Consider the following 23,065-nt stretch of genomic DNA (forward strand, 5'->3'; position numbering starts at 1 on the left):
GCCATAGAAATGAATGGGAAACTCTTCTAATATTGCCAGGCTTGTATGATATTTCTGAAATAGGTGAGAGAAAGCAGCATCGTTCCAGGAAAAAAAGGAAGAGCATTTACCAGTCAGAACATGGGCAGATGTCACTGATAGCAGATGGTTTTAAAACTTGCATTTTAAGACAGCAGCTGCCTGAGTGTGTTATGTTTAAAAGGGCTACCCTTGATTGGAATATTGGATGAAATACTTTTGTAAGAGAGCAGCTTTAACTATGAGAAGAGGAGAAAAGACTAGACAGATATAAAATCAGGTATTGCCTCTATTGTATCCCTTCCAAAGTTTTATTAGATAAAATATCAAACAGAAAGATTTTTTTTTTCAAAGTTTGTAGAAAGAGGAGAGACGTACTTGCTTTGAATATTTTTAGGGGCTCAGTCCATATGGCTCCGTGATGCTAGCTTAATTCAAGGATATTCTAGGACTGTTTAAAGAAAAAAGATGGGAAGATTAAGGAGGAAGTCCTCGCTGAAGCCTTTTCCAGTCATATAAAGAAGAGGAAGACAAATGCAAAATCCTCCCTGGGATGGAATGATCCCATCCAACAGTACAGGTGATAGACTGACTGACAACCAAGCAGGTCTGCATTCTGGAGGCAGTGGTGGACAACAACCTAGACATGAGACAGGGATGTGCTATTGAGGTGATACCAAGCCACCGACAGGTTTTTGTTGGCAAGAATGTGGTCAGTGGGGCAAAGGAAATGATAATTCCCTTCTGCCTGGCACCCATGAGACTGCACCTGGAGTGCAGTGTCCTGTTTTGTTCCCCTGAGAGTGAGAAACTGGAGAGAGTCTAGCAGAAAGCCACCAAGATGGCTATGGGACTGGAGTGCACGATATACACACACACATATATCCCGAGCTGAGGGAACTCGGTTTGTTCGGCTTGCTGGTGAGAAGGGTGATGGGATTCTGTGTGCAGTCTTTTGTACCTAAAGGGGGGTTACGGAGAAGAGGGTATTTCCTTCCAGAAATCCCCTCCAGCCAGGTTTAAAAAGACTGAAAATCTTATCTCTGCTGACATATCGATTACAGATATTAGCCTAGTGACTAGAGTAGGCTGGGAGAATTGTAAAAATTATGATTCTTCAAAACCAAATCCACTCTTCTTATTCCCAGTATGGAATTGCCTTTCCAGATCAGAAGGATCCACCATTAGAAAAGTCGCATTAAAATACTTGGGTCTTCGGTATACTAGGTGATGATTTTAACCTCTAGCTGGGCCTTCTGTTTCTTACTCACCTTCTGTCATTGTCTAATTTTTTCCCTTGGCTTTTTTTTTTTTTAAATATCCTAAAAATATAAATCACCAGATAAGAAAACAGAATTTTTACGTACTTGACTTTGACATTTGATTATCATGAACTCTGGTTAATAAACATAATGAACCTTGAACTCAGACAAACAGCTTTGGGTATCTGAAATAAATCTTCCACACAGCTCCAGTAAGACCCTTCACAGAGTATGCAGGAAAAAAAAAAAAAAGAAAAAAAAGGAAAAAAAAGAGAAAAACAAAGAAAAAAGAAAAAAGAAAAAAAAAAAAGAAAAAAAAAAAGAGACCAGAGTTTCTGAACCATCAGAAGTGGCAATAAGTGTTTAAGCATAATTGCAATAAATTTAACAAGTGTTTTAGTGTTGTCTTACAAAATAATGACAATTCAATAAAAAAAACAGGAGTGAATTGGTGCTCCTATTGCAATTCATAACATTTTCATTATTTCACTGCATGTACTCTCTTGTATTTTCAAAATGAAATTTCAGAGTTTTTTGAAAACCTAAAATTTTGTAAACTCAGCTACATATGTCAGAATTCTTTCTGTTGTACTTTGTGTGGTCAGATTTTCCAAACACCTGTAGATCAGCAAGGAAATCCGATGCCTGTTCAGCTTGTGATGTCAACATTTTAGTGCCTAAAAATACATGTCATTTAGCCAAAGAAAAAGCATTTTTATGGATATTTGCTTCATGTCCTCACAGACTACTAACAAAAATTAAAATACATGAAAGTATCTGGCTTTGGTTTCCTAGGATCTGGCATGGTATATCAGTCAACAACTTGTTTTGTGATTTGTATTTTTCAGCAGAGAATGGACCTTATTTTATGAACATCACAACCATATTTTAGTAAAATGCTCACATGCAGTGATGCAGGCATATTAGACACACGTTCTGCATCTCTAAAAAAATCCCTATAGTCCTTTCGAACTTTGCTCTGGAGATAAGAATTTGGCCTCTGTTTTTGTCTCTGTTTCTCAGTTACAATTATAATCATAATTAAATTGCTACCTAGATAGATACCCTGTAAGTGAACATATCCCTTACATTTTTCTATTAAATGGTTAGTACATTTCTGAACACAGACATGAGTCCCTAATGTCCAGTTAGCAGTATAAAGCTCTTACACAGCTTGGCTGGCATATGACTCAAACAATGGATTTTGAATTCTACATAATTCTTTTTTTTTTTTTTTTCCAAAGGCTAATTAAAATAAATTCCATGGCATTTCTCTGCTGTTAGAAAAGATGCCGCGGGTAGATGTTTCAATCATTAGCAATATGGTGCTGCTGGATTAAAAACAAATTTCCAAATAACATAGCAATGACAGTTAGTCTATGATAATCCATGCAACTGTTAATGAACAAAACCTGTTCTGCCTCTATACCTGAATATTTGTTGATGGCATCTGAAAATGGAAATGTCAAAAAGCAGTATTTTTGTTATACTTTAAAATTATGTTAATTCATTTTAGCTATGCAAATTTAATAATTTTCTGAATTTCAGAGGACCCAGACCTTATAAATATGGGCTTTCATAATTATTATAAATAGAAAATATTTCAGAAATTAGTTCTAGAGGTAAAATGTTCCTATTCACTCCGGTTACATCTAGAGTCACTCAACCTTTGTTTAGATGTAACTCCCACGTTCAGTCCTTAAGTTTTTTAAATTAGGCACACTGATCCAAATTCTACTCTTGCTTTACACAATGTAAGCCTAGTCTGAGATCAGCATCAAAATATTCTTGAAAGCTTGTCCTGGTTTTGGCTGAGGTGATAGAATTAATTTTCTTTCTAGTAGCTGGTATAGTGCTGTGTTTTGGATTTAGGATGAGAATAACGTTGATAACACACTGATGTATTTAGTCGTTGCTGGGTAGTTGTGGTGCTTAGACTAAGTCAAGGACTTTTCAGCTTCCCACGCCCTGCCGGGTGCCCAAGAAGCTGGGAGAGCACAGCCAGGACAGCTGACCCAGGGCGGCCAAAGGGAGATTCCCTGCCATAGAACGCCACGCTCCATGTGTAACTGGGGAAGCTAGCTGGGAGGTGGGATCGCTGCTTGGAAACAGGCTGCGCATCGGGTTTTTTTCCTTTCGCATGTGGTGACTAATTGCATTTGTGCATCACTTGTTATTGTCATTATTGTTATTATTGTTATTATTATTGTTCTCTTCCTTTGTTATTCTATTAAACTGTCTTTATCTGAAGCTGTGACTTTTCCTTTTCCATTCTCCTCCCCGTCCCCTTGGGTGGGAAGGGGTGAGCGAGCAGCTGCGTGGTGCTCAGTTACCGGCTGGGGTTAAACCACGACGAAGCTTAGAGAGTCCAGTTTAAAATCATTGGACCCTATGGGGCTGAAATCCTTTCTTCATTGAAAGTCAACGAGTTTTGTCATTGATACAGCTGAAGCGAGGATTTTACTTCAGGAGTCTGGAGAAATGGTGACATAGATGACGAGAGAGTAAGAGAGAAGATTTTAATAAGTATTTTGGAGAGTTGAAGCATGATCAGTAGAAATGAGTATTTGTAATTGAATAAAAGTCAGTGCAGCACAGACTTCACAGCCTAAACTCTTTTTTCCCTTTGTGTCTTTTTTCACAGTAGGGTTGCTGTTTGCCTCGCCTTTGAGAAGGGGCTATCATTACCTTTCCTGTGAAATAATTGTAGTTAGAAAAACACAGCTGAAACAGAATCTTATTATTTCTGAGTTAAACAATTTTAAATATAATTGATGTACACCACATAGAAATAAAAGTCCTTGTTCCGACTGATTTGGCACAAGAACTTGCACCTGAGTCCCTTATTTCTCAGATTACTTCCCCCCAACCTTTTTTTGCTGGCTATTAAATCCTGTAGTATCTATATTCGTGAATAGCATGAAAAAAACAAAGCTTTTCATAAAAATTAAAAAAAATTGAAAAACAAATTATCGAATTATTTAGATACATTTAATATGTCAGCAATGGCATATCTGAGACAAACTCATGGATTTTACTGTCTTCCTTTCTTAAATGTCTTTCACGGTCATGGCAGCAGCTTCCATGAGGGCTCATTTTGTAATTTGTGCAGGGACTGACTTGAGGCTGACTGATCTGTAGTTTCCCAGATCTTCTCTTTGGGAGATGGACATATATTTACACTTTTGCAGTCATTCAGGATCTCCTGAATCTCCCTGATCTGATCTCCCTGATCTGTATGACCTTTCAAAGATGAAGCAGAGTGACTCTGCAGTGCTGTCAGCCAACTCTGTTAGCACCCTCAGACCCATCCCACCAGGTCCCACAGACTTGCGTATGTCCAATATGTACAGACAGTTCTTGACTCTCTTCTCCACTCAGTGGTTCACTGTTTGTTTTGTCGTTGCTTCTTGGCACTGAGACTTAGGGGCTAACTTCACCCTTGAACATCAAGGCACAGAAAGCGTTCAGTATCTCAGCCTTTTCTGTATCATATTTAACTAACCCATCAGCTCGTACTAACTTGGTCAGTAGTGGACCTGCACCTTCCTTGTACTTCTGGTTGCTGCTCACATACTTACGCCTTGCTTGTTATTCCTGGCATCTTTTGCCAGTTCGAGCTCCAGATCATCTTCTGCCTCCTCTGCACCTCCAAGCAATATTTCTATGTTCCTCTCTGGGAGTCTGTCCCAGAGTCATTGCTCAATAACTTATATTGGTATCCAGAATTGACATCTGTCTGCGATTCCTCATATTTTCATAAATGTTAAGAATGAGCAAAATTCACAGTAACAGTCTCAATGACCGAAATTCAAAATAGCAACAAATAATTTATCACCGTGCCACCTGATTTGCTAGTTTCTTTCCCAGGCATTTGCAAAATTGTTTATGAGTTAGTTTGTCAGCAAAGTTAAAAGGGAATACCTTGTAGTATCATTATAGAGGTGTGTTTCAAAGTTTTATATAGAAAATTTTCCCATCAGTTCACGGTTAATCAAGCTGCTACTACACAAGACTGCGTATGCACATAATGAATGCTACAAGGGTTGTGTGTGCTTGTGTATAGAAAATGACTATATGTATAGTACAGGCTATAGGCATAATGCAAGGAGAGAATTTTTATATAGGCCTCTGAAGAGCCAGCATGAGAAGAAGCAAATAGAGGCATTTGAAGTGGGCTGGCGAGGAACACAGGAAAGCGTGCTCTGTGCAATGTGCACATGCACGTGGAAAGCATGCATTTGTTAGGGACAAAAGTGCATATGCCTGAAGACGTTTATAGAGAAGAGTATCTGTATAGTCCGTGGATCTCTGCAAGGGAATTTGGCCGTGGAGTTACAAGCCTGTTTATGAATAGATAAAAGGAGGTTATTTGGATTTGTGTATAAGGTAGGGCAGTGGATAGAAGTGAGGCCGTATCGATGTTCCCTCAACATCCATATTTACAGTGTATGGACCTAAAATTTTAATTGGAAGGGTGTATCTGTAAGAAGCTTAGACTGGTGGAAAAATGGGAAAACAAAGTAGAAAGAAGGGAAATGAAAATAAAAATAATAAACTACACATCAAGATATAATAAACTACACATCGAGATATAATAAACAATTCCTTATGTTGCCTTGTTCAAAATTTTTACGCTTAGAGTGTATCACTTGGAAAAGCATCATTGTTTTCTCTACTGATATCAACTAAGTTTCATCAGTATTTACGTGCCCAGCAGGACAAAAACCATAGTGGTTATGTTATTTTTCCTGTTGTTTACTTTAAATATTTTTAAACACTAGCCCCACTTTGCCAAACAATTTTTTTCCAAAGATTTTCCAGTTCCTAAGAAATTTTTCAGGTCTGGTAGAGTGGGTATATTTTTCTTTTTGTGTATTTCCTTGTAAAAAACTTATTCTGTAATAGACCTGTGCTATTAAATAGCTTGCTGCACTGATTATTACTTTTGCTTTGAGTGGCACTTCCCACCCTACCAATCATTATCAAAACAGACTTTGCTGCTAATTTCCTGGAAGATTCAAATGCTCCTATTTCAAGGTCATCTCAAAGGATAGTTTAAAGAGCTTTTTCTGTAAAATATGTATATTTACAAGAGCACGCATAAATGGTCACCAGGGAAGATAAGCTATCAGAGAGTAAAGAGATGTCTTTCCTTATACAGTTCACACACCACTGAAGCAGATAAAATTGGTTTTGTACCCAGCCTATGAATACACTGTTAGGAACTCTGTCCTGAAAATTGATCTATAATACTGAGATAAAATTCAATGCATCTCTTTTCATAAATATCTAACTGTGGCATCAAAATTCTACTGCTCTTGCCTGAATAACCATCTACTGTCGTTCCAGCAGGTAGCGGAGTGACTACACGCGTGTGCTCAAGAGACATGGGAACAGGCTGCATCCGTAGGTAATTAGAGCATTAGTTTTACCGTACAAAGATGTGAGTCCAAGTTTACAGTTATTAAAGTCAGATGCATGACTGACTATGAAATGTTAAGATTAAATCTGTGTTTATTTTCAATAACAAAGGCATCTAGTATTCATTAACTTGTCTTTTTTCAAGTCCCCCTATGCAGCTTGGTATTCCTGCTCTTGTCCTCCCTGTCTCTAGTGCATAATACTGGCACGCTACTCCGCTTTAGAAACAAGCAGGACTGTAGCATTATGAGGCTCGCTTTTGCTCTGCTAGTTCACTCTGTGGCCATGATCTACCTGCACGAGCTTAACTTCAGCCTCGTATGAAATTGTTATATGGGCATAAGGGTTCATATGGGCTTTAGCGTTCTTAAAATATATGGTCAGCTCAGTAACACACAAAATCAATTGTGGGCATGAGCAAGCACATAAGGACTATTCACAGCTGGAAAGTGCTCAGAACCTTATTAACTAGCACACAGTTAGCAGCAATTTTAATGTATTATTGGAAAAAATGAAATCACGTTGCAGTGGCTCTCACGTGGCAGCTCCTGCAATTTTCCCTTAGAGCTACCATTCACTTCTCTTCACATTACGCTTGACGCAATACATAAACTCCTGAAGTAAAAAACAAATATGTAGGAAACTGGAAAATATATTAGGCTTAATCCACTTGCTGCCAGAGTCAATAGCTAAAAGTCCTGCTGACTTCACCAGGAAATGAATCCAGACCCTTTATTTCACAAGAAAGTATACGTAGATATGATCTATGTGATGAAGGTGGCAAAAAAATCTCTGTTTACATGTAGCCTATTATCATATAAAAAGCCAAGGTGCAGCACATTCCTTTAGAAGAAACCCCAACTATTTCACTTTTGCTTTATTTTTTTACAGTGCATCACAATAAAAAGAGAAATTAAAAAATATTTTTAAATCTATTTCATTTTCAGGTAGTGGACGTCTGGCAAAACACAAGTTAAGTGAAGGTACCTGAGTCTAGGGCAAAGAAGATGACATGCTGTAATTATTGAAAAAAAACAAAAGCCACTTCTTTTCGTCTTCTTTTTTTTTTTTTTTTTTTTTCCTGCTGGTATAGTTAGTAATTTGCTGGGAAAAAATCTATGGAAAACTTGCTCAGATTTTTGCAATAATAATGGACAAAACCAGCTTAGCCTTGGCTCAGACCACCTGAGGAATCATCTTACTGGAAGCCCTGCAGAATAGAGAACACACATCTACATGGATGCTTGGGCAGGGCCAATTCAGTCCTTTACGCATCCGAGGGAACCTGTGTGGGGAATGAAAAGATGATCCCATAGTCCTCTTATTTATGGTGTACTGGATTTGAGATGGGTGGTAGAAAAAGAAATGGTAGCTACAATTGCCTTTCCGATGTGTAAAACGTTAGAAGCCTGGAGGCACAGAGAGGGAAGCCATATGGTTGCGCAGCTCCTACTCCTCCTGCGGAGACATGGGGAGTGCCACTACAAAACTACTCACAAATGCCTGGAATTGCAGAGGAGATGGCTCACACTGGTTCTACCTTTCCCACTCCTACAGGAAGTATTGCTCTGCTTATTTTATCTGTTCATCCTCAGTATTTTGTTTTGAGATTTGCAATTAATGAAAGCTAGTGGTTGATATGGAGTCTTATTTATGTAGATTTCAAGAGCAAAGTCTTTCAGTAGGTACAAAACATTGTCAAACACACTTTGCATGTGGGTATATTCTCCTCTCTATGACTGATGGTGAGGAATCATTCCACTTCCTTCACTACTATATCAATTAAAATTTGTGCCTAAGTGCAGCAAAGCTCAAAATGTGCTTAAAAATAAGTATTTGGAAAGTGCGGTCCATAATCTTGATGAAAGTGCATGGTAGTCACGGAGCTTTTTTCAAAGGGTGATTTATCTGTTAATAAGACGTGGAAAACACCTATTATGACCATCATCTCACCTTCACTATGAAACATCTCAGTGTCAACTTTCAAAATATCATTCTGTCGTTTGACTGATTTTGAAAGACAATTCCTTTACCATGCTGATTTCAGCTTCTAAATTACTTACTTGCATTACTATTCCATTTAAAGATATGCATTAAAGGCCACTCTCTTTTCAAGAGGTCAGTTCATAAGTATGACAGAATCAGGTTCTTACTTAGCACATGCATAGAAATATTTTTGTCCTTATGAAAGCAAAAGAGAAATCAGTCCTTGAAAGAATAGATATTTTTCTCTTTGATCAGTGTTTCAATGGTGGTTTGAAATGCTTATTGGGAAAGATATTAAAATTCTAGCTTTTTTAAATCTGAATAATTATATTAATTTTAGTACCTTTTAAAAACACTTGCCTCCTTGTAAGAAATTGTTTAGACATTTCCATTTGGTGCTTTGTTGAACAGAGGTATTGTAAAACAATTTATGGCTGATTCCTCTTGTGTGTTGCTGATTCACTTCAGCACAGGAAAGAATTTAAAAGTGATGCAAGCAACTGAGCTACAGAACGGGAGTACAGAAGGAGAAGAAACCTTAAATATCTTATCTCATTTAGATATCCACTAACTCTTTTATCTAGATTCACTTACTTAAACCTAAGTCCTGTGGTCTTGTTTAATATCAGCCAGTAATAAAGAGCTCTTCAGCTAAATACAGCTATATTCCACTATTAACTGCAGCTCTTGAAGCAGTCATTGTGGAAAGAGGAGTCTAAACCCTTCAATGTCAAGGCATTTAGAGGCACTCTAGCATCAATCAAGGTCTACGTCCAGTAAGTGCCTGCTTACATTTACATGAAATATTCATATGGCATTCAGTTTTGCTTTTCTCTCTCCTAATCATCACTTTTAGGAAGAAGCTACAATCATCACAGTTAAGGGAGGGCGTTATGGGATGTGCGGTACCTTTCAATGTCAGGCTTCCTGCAGATAGCTAGCTCTGTAATGAGGCAGCACACTGTATAGACTACCAAAGGTCTTCCTCACACCGCCTAGCCTTGTTATCATGCACTATTCATCTTCAAGTATACAACTTAAAGCAAATGAAAGTAATTAATTAACCATAACAGATCTGTCAAAAAGTGATTTCAAATCTTGAAAAATATTTAACATCGCCTTTAAGTGAACAAGGTCCCCCCCCCGCCCCCGCACACCCCCCACGCCTGTATTCTCCAAAACCAGCATTCAGGTCTTCCACTACAGCCTTTTAATTGTAGAAGCACACAAAATCCTTTTAGACTGAGAGTGATTTATTCTTTTCATATTTTTCTGATGCTTTTCATATGACTATACAGAGCTTTGAAAATGTAAAGCACTATAGACTGTGAACTATTATTATCTAGTGTTGGCTAGAGACCATCACTAGTCTTTTTCCCTCCTTGAATATAACATCAACAAGTCTGTGTAGTAATTTATCTGCTACCCTTGACAGTTCAGAATACATTAACCTCAGTGCTTTTTTTTTTTTTTTAAGCAAAATAATAACATTTGTGGGGAGTTACTTAGGAGTTTGGGCCAAGTAGAAACATTGTGCAGTGCCTTCTGAATGAAGTATAAAGAGCATTTCTCATCATTCTATATTTAGCCTTAGAGCAAATTAAGTTACTCCACCACTGGTAGTAGCAGCATCTATAATCTTCTTTATTATCAGACTATTAATATCAGAAATTTAGGTCTTATAAAAATTACTAACAAATAATGGCTTTTGTTGTTGTGATTTTGCTGCAGAAATAATAACAGAGGAAAATACTCGTCTTATAAAAGCAGAAAAATATAAAAGGATATCTAGTGCAGCTGATGCTGGAATTAAACATGCAAAAATTATATTAATCCATTTAGCTTTCAGTGTGTATAATTCTATTTTTAAAACCTTTGGATTTTAGACATCCTATAGTTTTATATGTATTAAAAATCCAAGATTCCCAAGAAGAATATGAAGAGCAAAGTTTGTACAGTTAACACATCACCTACTAAAGTTTGGGGTGTTTTTTTTTTCAGTAACGTCTTCCTCATCCTTCCCTTTAAACATTCATACAGCAAAGTAACAGCATTTGCATTATATTCTCATGTTGAGCCTACTGGCATCATCAGTTTTGATTTTTCTCGAAGGAATCCGGGTTCTCTAATAAATTACTATGACAAAATTGAAGCTGATTGCCTAAAAATTGAATGTAAATGGCAAAGTACTGAAACCTAGGAAGACATCCAAAAATGTCAATGTATTTGTTATTTTTAAAAAGCTCAACATATTTGTTTACTTTTAAAACAGTTAAAATTGAAGACATCTTCTTTTATTATATTCCCTAAGTAATAATAAAAATAGAAAACCATGATCACATTGTGAACATGGGAAAAGGAAAAGGCAGTTCTGAGTATCTGCTCATCTAAAGATTAGAGCATAGGTAATCAAAAACAATTTGAAACAATTGGGGCCAATAATCTTCAGTTACCTCAAATAAAGACAGTCGTACTTAAAAACAAAGAATACAACTGTACCAATTGTTGAATGTAAAAATACTTACTATACAAACCCACAAAACATTCTTGTTCATTCCCCTGCATCTCTACTTGGGAGAAACCGTATTATAAGAACAAACTAGCCCTTGAAAAACAGATGTTTCATTTTCTCCTGATTTTGAATGAAATATACTTCAATTTTCGTTCATTTAAAAAAAAAAAAGAAAAAAGAAAAAAGAAAAAAGAAAAAAAGAAAAAAAAAGAAAAAAAAGAGGAAAGACAGACCCTAGTGACACAAAGCTGTATAGGCAAGATACATTCGATGCTAATTTATAACAGTGAGCAAAGATTGCGCAGTATCTGACTTGGAACAGGAATGGAAAAATCTTCCCTGAGGAGGCCTCACTGAGCTTTAAGAAGTAATTCATGGAAGGCTTATGGAAGATACTGTGCAGCAGTAGAAGCAGCCCTGCTTTATAATACACTTTCCTAACTTCTTCCAATGTTTCTGGCTTAGGATCAGATGCTGTGGGGTGCAGAGCCCCTTCTCGGAGTCACTGAGAGCCCTTGATTACTACCAAATTTAGTGAAATCTAAGGTACTTGTCACATTGCCAGTTTCAAGCTGCTAATTTATGAAGCGTTCTTTTTCTCGTATTTTCCTATCAGCGTTGCAATTTAGTAGCTATGATAGTAATCTAAACTGTATTCTTGTATGTACACTATTGCAATAAAACCTTGTCATTAAATGCTGCATTTTGTGCTTTCTAATTCTGCCTTATGTCAATAGTATTTCCAAATGTTCAAGACCTTGTTAGATAAGATCATAAAAAATATGTCTATGTTGAGTGGTATAAATAGAACATAGACAAATGAAAATTATCCAGAGGCTATTTGGGATTCAAACATCTTTTAAACAAGATTTAGTGTTAAATTGCAATTTCTAGTAAACTTTAAAAAAAAAAAAACAAACAAACCCCTGAATTTAATATAAGCTTCTTACAAACCCTGTTGTATTCATGTCTAGTACCACCCATCTTGAATAAATCAAATCCTCAGGATGGAAATGTAGTATTTCTTTAAGTCTGACTCATAAAGTGGCATAATCTATTATTCACCTCCTCACATGTAAGCTGGGGTAGATGTTCAAAGTTGACTTCTGTTTTTTGGTCTGACATTATCTATTGAATTCATATTTGAACATTTCAAATGACTAATACAAAATAGACTTCTGCTGCTTTTGGGGGGTTTTTGGGGTTCTTTGAGGCGATTTCAGAACGGCACGCAATCGGTTGTGGTTTGGCTCATATTTCAAGCGATGCTGAAACCTGCTGAAATGTGAAGAGTTTGAATCAGTTGTAACCCATCATACCTGTGGGATATCTTTAATCCCACAAGTTGTGGGAACTTATGTATACTGTTAGCTTTTGATCTTACTACAATGATTCTGAACATAACTGGCAAAAGCAATGCTAGTCAGACATAAAAGAATTGACTCTCCCTTGTTCTGCTTCCTAAAGTGTTCTCAGAGCACTGAATAACATTAGGCTTCGCTTTGTGTGCGTGTGCAATACAATGATTTCCACTGCAGACTTCCACCAGATTCAGAATACAGAGAGGCTACAAAAAACACAGAATCCTTTTGAGCAGTTACCTCTACAACAAACAGGGCTTTTGAAAATGTAAATATTATTTATCAGCAATATTGTCTCTGTGCTGTATTTACCCTTAAAACTAGTAGATGCTGTTACGCACCAGCACAGTACACACAGCTGAAACATACAGATACTTTATCGAATGCTTTTACTTTGCATCCATGCATCCCAGATCTTTCTTTTAATAACCTTGCATTTTTGCAGTCATTACTTCGGTGAAAAATATCCAGGATCCAGCTTTGTGCGCTGTATTATTTGCAGATGCCTTGAATGTCCTTTAGAAGCATAACTCTCTGACTTCATCAATGACTCTTTATCTATGCCATGTTGCAGGTGTCAATGACATATAAACACAAGGCTGCAAGTCCAGCTTGATAGATATGTGCAGCCTATGTATTATCAAAAATGGATTACAGAAATTCAAATGTGTTTTTAATGTCACTTCAAATTCATTTTTAACTTTTTTTCCCCCTTGCAGCATAATCCAGTATGATCCACATTACTGTATTTTAAAATGATGGATAGGTTACCATCCAAATTATTTGTAAGACATAAATGACCATTGTGTGTCTCTTTGAAGTCAAAGCATGTATTCTGTATGACTCAATCATTAAATCATCTTACAAATGTCTAACAAAGCACCTGCATTTAACCATACTTCCTATATTTACATTTTTGGCCTCTTTCTAAGATCAGGCATAAATCCATCAGGCCACTTTAGAACTTCAGAACTTCCTTCTTTTACATATCTACTGCTCATTATCCAGAAGTTATTCTGTCCCCTGTGTTAAATTACTTTATGCTGCAGCTTAAACGAACATGTCTTGCTTTCATCTAGCATTTCAAATAGGGCAAAGACTGCTGTACAATTTCCAAACACAACTGTGCTAACAGAGATGAATTACTACAGTTTATATAATTTATATTAGGAATTCATAGACCTAGCAAAAGGGATTAGTACATTTTATTTCAGGGTAGGAGATGATCCTGTCATTAATGGTCGATACTTTCATCATCTTTTAAACCTGAGGAATTTCCTGGGTGACAAGACTGTAAGGACATATCAGGGATTCACAGCTGTGAGCTTTATCTGGCCGTGTACTGCTTTACTCTCAGTATGTGGACTACGTTCCATCAAAACTGGATTAGACTGTCAATCATGTCCTGCAATGTATATTGTATTATGATTTTTTGAAAATGTCACTGAGATCAGAGTAATTTCTTGGCTAATTGCATCTCGTCTCTTCTTAATACTGCGCATTTAATGGTTTCATTACCTTACATGACAATCACAGAGTCTAGTCCAGCATTAAGGGCAGTTTTACTTTTCTTAAAAAAAAAAAAAGAAAAAAGAGAAAATCTAAGGAATCCTCAATCCTTTTAATAACATGGAAAAAATATTTAAGGCACTTCTGTATTTGATTAAACAAAATAAAAATGTGTTTGTGGTGTGCATATTGTTCCCTATGGTCTGAGATATACATACTGGTGGAGATTGTTTCTCTAATCCCAAAAGCACACCTTATGCTTAGCACAGTATTTTCTTCTCTTCTCCTGTTATGGAAACAGATTAAAGAAAATATTAACCTTTAAGAAACTGTCACTCATTACTCACACAGCTTCCATTTTATGTATGCTTGTCTCGAGGGAAACTCTCCCAAACACAAAAATATTTGTGTTTCAATATTACCCATTTAGGCATGAGAGATTCATTTAGATGAATGTTATAGTATCTTTCCCGATGTTTCATTAAATGATAGTTTGCCAACAGCAAAAGGTTCTGATGATATGTGTCAAAAGTAGCAAAATTGTTGGAGGGTTTACAAAAGTACTGAAGTCAACTTGTTTCAGCTGAAAATAAGGATCTTCTCAGAACCCAAACAATTATGGGGAAATGTATCAGCTATTAAGGTTGTCACACATACCATCAGAATCCTACGGCCATAAAACCCAGCGCTGGGCCTAATTTAGCTGTTATTCTTTAAGCTGTTATTAACGACTACTTAAAGTAGAAAGAAAATGCTGCCTGATCAGAACAGCTGCATGAAGTGCAAAGCGGCATAGGTGAAGGTGGTGGTTCAGGATGGGACTGACAAAAACCGTATCTTCGATCATTGGTCTAGATTACCTCTGCCACACCGAAATACAAGCTGTTACTCATCACTGTAGTCTATTACATCATTATATGCCTCAAGCTGAACATGCACACCCTCTCCTGGAGGGCTGGGTTTTTTTTTTCCTTTTAGCAAGGGAGGGGTTGTCTCTGTTTTTGACATCCAACTTGCCTCTAAAGACCCTCGTACTCCACCAGGCGAGGCAAAGCATCAGCACTTCTATCATTCCGCACTCCTTCCTTTTCTACTCTACCAACTAATAATAAGCCACAGGGCAGAGAATACACAGGAAAGACAGGCATATATTGCCAAGGATTCCTGGTAGGGGTGCTCGTGATGAAGGACACTCTTGGTTTTGGATCTGACAGCAGCTGGAATATCTAGTTCAAATTTGCTGTGGCAGGTAGAAAGAGTGCGAGTGTTAAAATATCCAAGGCGTTTGTAAACACTCTAACTTGCTAGCCATTTGCATCCAGTTTGAGTGGTTTGCTCCTATCACTAGCACAAATGTAAGCTGACATCTTTTTAAATGCACTTCCACTGATGATTTCATTCTGAATGCCTTTTGTTTAAACATTACAACGTATTTTATTGATATTCCTGCAAAACAGGAATAATGGCTAAACACTGCATAAAACTGCAGTGTATTTCATTGGAGAAACCTGACTGGTCTTAGCAGATGCACATGTGCATCCAGGAATCGCTTAACTCCCGGCAAGTTTCAAAATTAACGTAAAGATCGTTAGTCTCTCACAAAGGGACTACTTCCACTGTTCTGAAACAGCGCTGACAGTTCTGGTGAGGCGGGGAGGGGAGGGAGAAGGAGAAAGCGTGACAAAACCAGGACTTCCTTAAGCTAACAAAGAGACAAAGTCCCAGCACCTTGTTTTTAATTCCATTTTCTATTACTGTAATATTTGGTCTCTATATATTCCTAAGAACAAATGGAGTGAGTGATGTTATTAAGATAGGCAAGTCATTGCTTAAAAACATATGTACATTACAATATTACGTCTAAGGACGCTGGCCAAGCCTTGCAGCATGAATGAATTTAACCAGCAATGGATGTGTAAGGGAAGCTGGCCTTTCTCCTACAAAGAGAAGGGGTGAGCAGAGGAAGAAAAGGAGAGAGTTTTACATTCCCAGTAGGTCCTAAAAGTAGCCAATTTATCTAAATAGCTATCTAAAACATATGGATAGAGGAACAATTAGTTTCTACCAATTAAAGGGAATCCCTGTGCATGGTTTTTGTCACGTATATCCGGCAAACAGTATGCTTTGCTAAAGATCTGTTAGTAGGAAAGCAAGAAGGAGAAATTCTCATAAGATTTTTTTGATGCTCTCTTTTCTTTGAAAGCACAGCACGTCAGAAAACTGTTCCTTCGGTTAGCACCTTTGTCTGCAAGGCACACGCAGAATAATGTTCTGTGAGTCTGGGTCACAGCACGGGCTGTGTGATGCCCTGTTGGTCACTTCCCCTAACAACTCAGCTGAATATAAAGCAAAGAAATTAAACTTTGTTTTAAGAAACGCAATTTATTCATAGTAGAATATACTATTTACCATGTTTTAACTTGTGATGACAGTAAGTGTGACCTTTCTTGTCATGGACGTAAGAGGGCCACTATTGCCAAAGAGACAGGACATTGCCATCCTGGTTGACCTGGAATATCTTAGGGGTTCCTGTTATCCACTTGAATATAATTAAGTCTACTTTCCACTGCAGGGCCTAAATTAAAGTCTGGTGGCACTATGACCACACCAGCAGAGATAAGTGTGTTTGCTGTGAAGTATAATAGCCCTTTGACAAGATTCTACATCTGTGAAAATGGCTTTTGACTTAGAAATCACACTGTATCCATAAAAAAAAAAAAATCGACACATTTCAGAAGTAAATAGCTTCTTCTATCCACTGTGGTAAATTAATCCAAATAAGTGGGTATATTGTAAGAACTGAAGTAAATAAAAATATCCCAGAGGATGAATTAAGGTCCTCTTTAAGATGAGTATACATTCTTTACAGATTTTCAGAGATCAACCGAGAAAGAATTGTACAGATGGGTTCTTTTCAAAGCTTCGTAATATTGTTAAATATCCCTTGATCAGAGTTTACTCAAGTGGCCATCCTTGGACAAACTGGGAAAGTCAAGCGAGAATAAGTGAAAAAGAGGACACGAAACTATTCTTCCACCTGCAGCTAGTTGAGTCATCAAGGAATTTGGGGACAGATGGGTGAGGAGATGTTGAGAGTTACGGCAAGACTTTCACCTATAATACTTCAAACTGCTTAACATATTTTCATGCTCAGTGAAGATCTTTACTAAAATATTTAGAATTTATGGTTAGTTTGATAACAATGTGGTACAGGAACACTCCCAGTGCTCCCAGAAAAGTAATAAATGACATGACTAACAGCATTCTGGTCAACGGACTATCCCCTACCTATGGACAAGCTAAACCTTGTATTGTCTTTCCTTGTGCCACACTAATTATGTAGACAAATATAACATATATATATGAAAAATAATAATGGCCTGTACAGCACCAGTCACTTAACTAGTGAAGAAAAATCACTATGATCTATAATATGAAAGACATTTCAGTGAAGAACCTCAGCAAGCCTCAAAACTGAGGACCTGGATTTTGGTTCAATGAGTCTTCATAAATTTCACATAAAGTTTAATCTACATTGATCTTAGGTCTCTTCACACTCTTGTGGTTGCAAGTACTTGAATAACTTCTGTTCTATCGAAATACAGAAATTTAAGTGGAAGCTCAATAAAATGACTGGAAGCTAGAAAATGCAGTCTGCTTTGAAATTAAACATAGAAAACCCTCTAGGGTCCCTTTTTTTCTCTAATGCTCATCCCAAATTCTAGAAAACTATGGATTTGACGTAATCATTGGTGAGAGACTTGGATTAATAATTTGTTTTTCTTTCCTTATATCTACTAAGATCAGCCAGTTGTTTTGACGATATTCAAGATGGGATTGAAGAAAAGTGGCTGCTTCTATTCCTTCTCTTTTTCAGAGTGAGGGGAAAAGAATCCTATACTAACTCCATGCTATCAAAATAGTATCTCTCTACTTTCCAGGACTAAAATGACCACCAGTACACTCATTATATAAGGACTACTTGTTCCTTGAGGACTACTTGTTGCTTGAAGGGCAGAATCCACTCATCCTTTTTCTTATAGGAGCAGAAGCAGAACTGGAAATATCCTTCTTCTTTTTAGAATAGGAAAAGCCATGAGTCAAACATGAAAAGATGATGTAAGGTTGATTTATGAATACCTCCAAAATTGCAGCCATGCAGATATTGGTCCAGTGCAAAATAGGAATTAAGGGAATCTAAAAGCTGTTCTGTGTCACATTGGCTACAATTGTCTGGATACACTCTTCTGTTGCCTGGTCTGCCTGGCAGAAGTTCACCTTGGCCACGCTGCTTATCCTATGCGTTTAGGTAAAGGAGTAACACAGAGCTCAGAGTTAACGCTGGTTAAATATACCTTCAGCCCCAAAGTGACCTTGGGGTCATGCTAAGCCAACTTTTAAGGATTTTTATGCTGAGCAGTGCAAACTTGCTTCTAAGTAATCAGCAAGTGGCAGCATCTTGACTATGTGGAGCGATCTCCAAACCCCTTTTAGACTCTTGACTGATGAAAGGACCAAGGCAGATAGGAGTACAGTGTAGGAGTAACTGCTGTCCAAAGGAGACACTAGACAAAGGCTAGCTGGCTAGCCTCTCCTCCCTGCGCAGGAATACACTGTTAGAAAGGGAGAAAATTAAGATTTCTCCTCATTTCAGGTTTTGGAAAAAAAATTTCACGTTATTGACTAAGTAATGTGCAATGCTCCTTCAATGCACCACCATAGTGCATATATGTGATTTTGAAAGAAATATTTGTAGGAGGTTGATAGATTAATCAATAATTTAGATAAAATTAGCTTAATTAATAAGAATTCATCAAAATATTGCTGTCTAGCCAAAAAAAATCCATTTTTATTTGGTTTTTAATGATATGGCCTACTCTTTAATTTTTATTTTATTTCTTAAATGTAAGTCCAAAGATTAATGTCTTCTTCCTCCAGATACCTCTAAAAATATCACTTCCTTTGACTGAAGCTGATAGAACACACACCTAGCAACCTCCAGGGCACTATTGAAAGCACATTCTTTTTGTCTTTTCTTGATTATTTGACTGACTCTTCAAATGCATTTACACTAGGTACTGTACAGGTTTTAAATTCTGTGTCTCTGTACCTGGAGAGGAAGCCATGTCCACCTATTCCATTCTAACTCTGTGCTTCAGTGTGTTCTCAGCCACCTTCGTCTGTTTCCTTCAGCAGATCTCTGTCTCTCTGCAAATCCATTCAATAATTTGGACTGCAAACATCCCTGTCCATTCTTACCTTACCTTAGCATACTGCCACTTTTCAGTTGGACTTACCTGTAATTTGATTTAAAAGGTTCTGTATATGAGTGGGCTATAATGGTACCTGTACTGCACTGCATCATATTAGAAAATGCTACAAACATGAGAATAATTTAACTCAATTATTTGTTAGGGGCTCTAAACAGTTTCTTCATTCTCATGCTATAAGAGATTCTCATGACATAAGAGATCCAGAGCTGGTTTTGATGTTATTGGCAAATAAAACGTGAACCACGATGAAGATATCAGTGTAATGTAGTTTTAGTGATTCCCATGAAAAAACCTTGAATCAACACAAATTTGCTTACAATTCACTTGAAATATTTACAAACATGGATGTCCAAGTTCTATGTTGCTAGCAGATGTGAAACCAATGTGTTGTATACAAATTAAAATTTACATGGATTTGCATCCTAACTAAGACTCACTATTTCAAATAAGACCTTCAAACCATAACTCTCTGTGCTCCAGCATAGTGTGAAAAACATTTGGATAGAAAAGGTAAATCAAAAGAATTTCTGCTAAAAAAAGCATTTGGAAAGTATCAGTTAAAAATCCTGCATAGCCTCTGTTCCAAAATCCTACAAGCGGTCTATTCAGGTCTGGTGCTCCAACACTATGAACAAAATTAGCAGGAAAAAAGTGACAAATGGCTAACTGATTATAGTCAGAGTTTAGCATGGCTGGATATTTTTATTTCATGATGTTTTCAGTTTAACCAGTTTCAGTTTTTACAGTTGGTCAATCCTCTGGGGGAAAAAAAAAAGATTTTAGAGTTTGATGTGGTTCCTTTTGGAGTCACACTGACTTTAATAAGTACAGATTCATGCCTCTCACATTGCTTTAATTCACTGGCCAGTCTGGATATTTGCAAACATGTTTATTAGGAGGAAATACTTTATAATATTCTAAAACAACTTCACGGTATTTCACATACATAATAATTCATGCTAAAATGTGCTAAACATCGGGGGTTATAAACATGATTGCTAATACACAGCACTTACCCAAATATGCATGAATAATGTTATGTCCTCATAAATCATAAGCACGTGAATTTAGTAATTTTGCTTGCAGAACTGCTCGTTGTCTGGCCCTAAAACATTTCCTAAATCTCAGACGGACTCAAGCAGCAAAATACAGAGATGAAATGTGGTAGAATTCCTCCTCCCCCATCCACATGACACACACACACACACACTCATCAGATTTTTGGGATTCAGATTTAGTGATTTAAGAATGTGGATCACATTTATGCAGCTCTGATTTGGATGCAGATACTGCCTATATTCTGAAATGATTAGAATGGGATTTTGCTTTGTGCTTGCCTGTAGAAAATACCTTCATTTGCCATTCTAGTAGTAATATTTAGCTTTTATTTATTCAGTCCAAGATGTGACTTTTCTTGCTGCTAAGCAGCTGGATTTTGTTTTCCTAGTGAAGAGCTACCCTGTTTAGAAGAGAGCACAGACTTAGAAAAATAGAAGAGATTCTCCTTGCAGCAGCAATTCTGTGGCACTGCCCAGTGGCAGTACCGTGGTGTCACAACAATTTATCATACGCAGAGCAGGGCAGGATGAATCTGACTTGTTTAAGTGCTTCAGTGGCCTTATTTCACAGACAGAATGTGGGACAGGGCGCAACAACTGCAAAGGGCCCTACAAACCCCTGGTTACACAATTCACCGAACGCGTTTTCTGAAGCTCCTGAATGGACATGAGAAAGGAGACAGAAAAATGGGGCGCTGACTACAACACCGCTCCAGTGGGAACTGGGCAAATTCCTTCCTCTTCTTGAGGCATATTTGAGCTTGTCTCCCTCAAACCTCTATTTGTACACTTTCTTATCTAAAATGAGAAATGGAGCACCGATTCAAGGCTCAATCATTTATCTAAATAGCATGAACCAAAATTTACATTTTAATTAAATATTAATTGTCCTCAAGCAAACAATATTAAAATATAATATTATTTTTTTCTTCTATGTCCAGCTGAAGGGTTGTTCCATTATTTATTGGTTTTGGTTGTTTTTTTGTTTCTCTTTTATTTGTTTTTGTGAACGTGCTGCTCCATTGTGGAATATTCATCACATAATTCTTTTGTTGGTCTTCCCAGAAAATAGAACGATACTAATTTATTATATTCCAAAGTACAATTTTATATAAGAAATATATATTCATTATATATTCAATCCTAAAGTGTTTTTTTTTTCTCTTAGGATCTCTTAGGATCTTGAAGTGTTGCAAAAGCATCAAGAGCTAGGATGTGACATTGGGAATTACGATACTGCCTTTATATCGAGTGCAATACTGTAGTGCCTGTAAGCCTGGGACCAGTTGTGCTTAGATACAGTAGAAACATTGAACAGTCTGTGACTTGAAGAGTTTATGGTTTAACACCGTAGACCGACTCTAAACAATCGGCTGCGGCTCCCTAACAGCCACGGCCAATGCAAGGCCCAGAGGAGCAATGAGAGCCGTAAGATTTATGGCAGTACAGGGAAAAATATCTTTCCGTACAGCTGAAAAGCACACTGCCTTTGTAAATGCACCCATCATCCCACAGTCTGAGGGAGTGATGACACCATTTTACACGTCCCTGCTATTCTTCAAGCAGTCTGAGGAGCAAATGCAGTGCCATGAAGTATAAATGCCTTTGCATGCTGCTCCCATTCCCCATCCCAGGGCCGGGGAGGGTTTCTTCCCACCGACGCCGTCTCTGGGGAAGAGCCATAATAGATCTACAATCTAGATTTTATGACTCTAACCCCAGGCAGCATCGAATGGCCAGAAATTATACAATTGCAAAGTATATTTTATATCTGTAGAAAAGAAGATAATTTCATTTTGCCGGAAAGTGTGAGGGACCAGTGCTTGGCTCTCCATTGCAGGTAAGCACAGCTATAGCTTTTCCACGACAGCTGGAAAAGCTGCACTGGGCAATGTAGAACTGGTTGAAGGCCCTCCTTAGCATTTATTTCCTTTTATTTTTATCCTCATTTGTAATTAAATGCAATAAAACAAAATTTTGCTTTTGCATTGCTAAGCCTCGGAAAAGGGGGGAAAATATGTGAATGATTTCTCCTCCATGCCAAGCACATTCTGCCTTTAAAGCATAAAAAAGGAGAAAAAAGACAGTATTTTTGAAACAGCCTTATAGCACCGCAAAAAACACCCTTGTTCATCATGTGTAGAGAAGGCAGTGGTGCTGGATGACGATTACCTTTATAACAGACCTGAGAACCACTCTGCATACGTGCAACGGCTGCGTCACGCCTCCCTCTGCCTGGGTGCACAGATGAGGAGAGAAAGGAAAGTGTACATCGGGAAAGAAATGCCCGTAGGATGAAGTTTGCTTTAACTTTACTTAGGTGAAGTCATCCTGTTGATATCAACAGCACAAACCAGATGAATAAAGTTCAGCATGTGCACTAGGGTTTGAGAATTACAGCCTTCATTTGCGATTCAAAGCCCAAGCCTGCTGCCACTGAATCAATACAAGAGATTTTCCATTAGCTGCAGTGGTGGAGGACTTGGCCTCTTACTCCTGAACTCTGAAGACACTTTACTGACATTAAAAAGCACTTTGTTTTGTAGCACAGACACCTTGAAGAGAAGAAGGGACAACATTTGCTCCCTTGCTTTTGGATGTGTTTGTAGTTTTACTGTAGGCAAGAGTTGTCTAAATGGGTTATCATGCCTAAATGAATTAG

This window comes from Grus americana, chromosome 5, assembly GCF_028858705.1.
Source record: "Grus americana isolate bGruAme1 chromosome 5, bGruAme1.mat, whole genome shotgun sequence".
NCBI lineage: Eukaryota > Metazoa > Chordata > Aves > Gruiformes > Gruidae > Grus > Grus americana.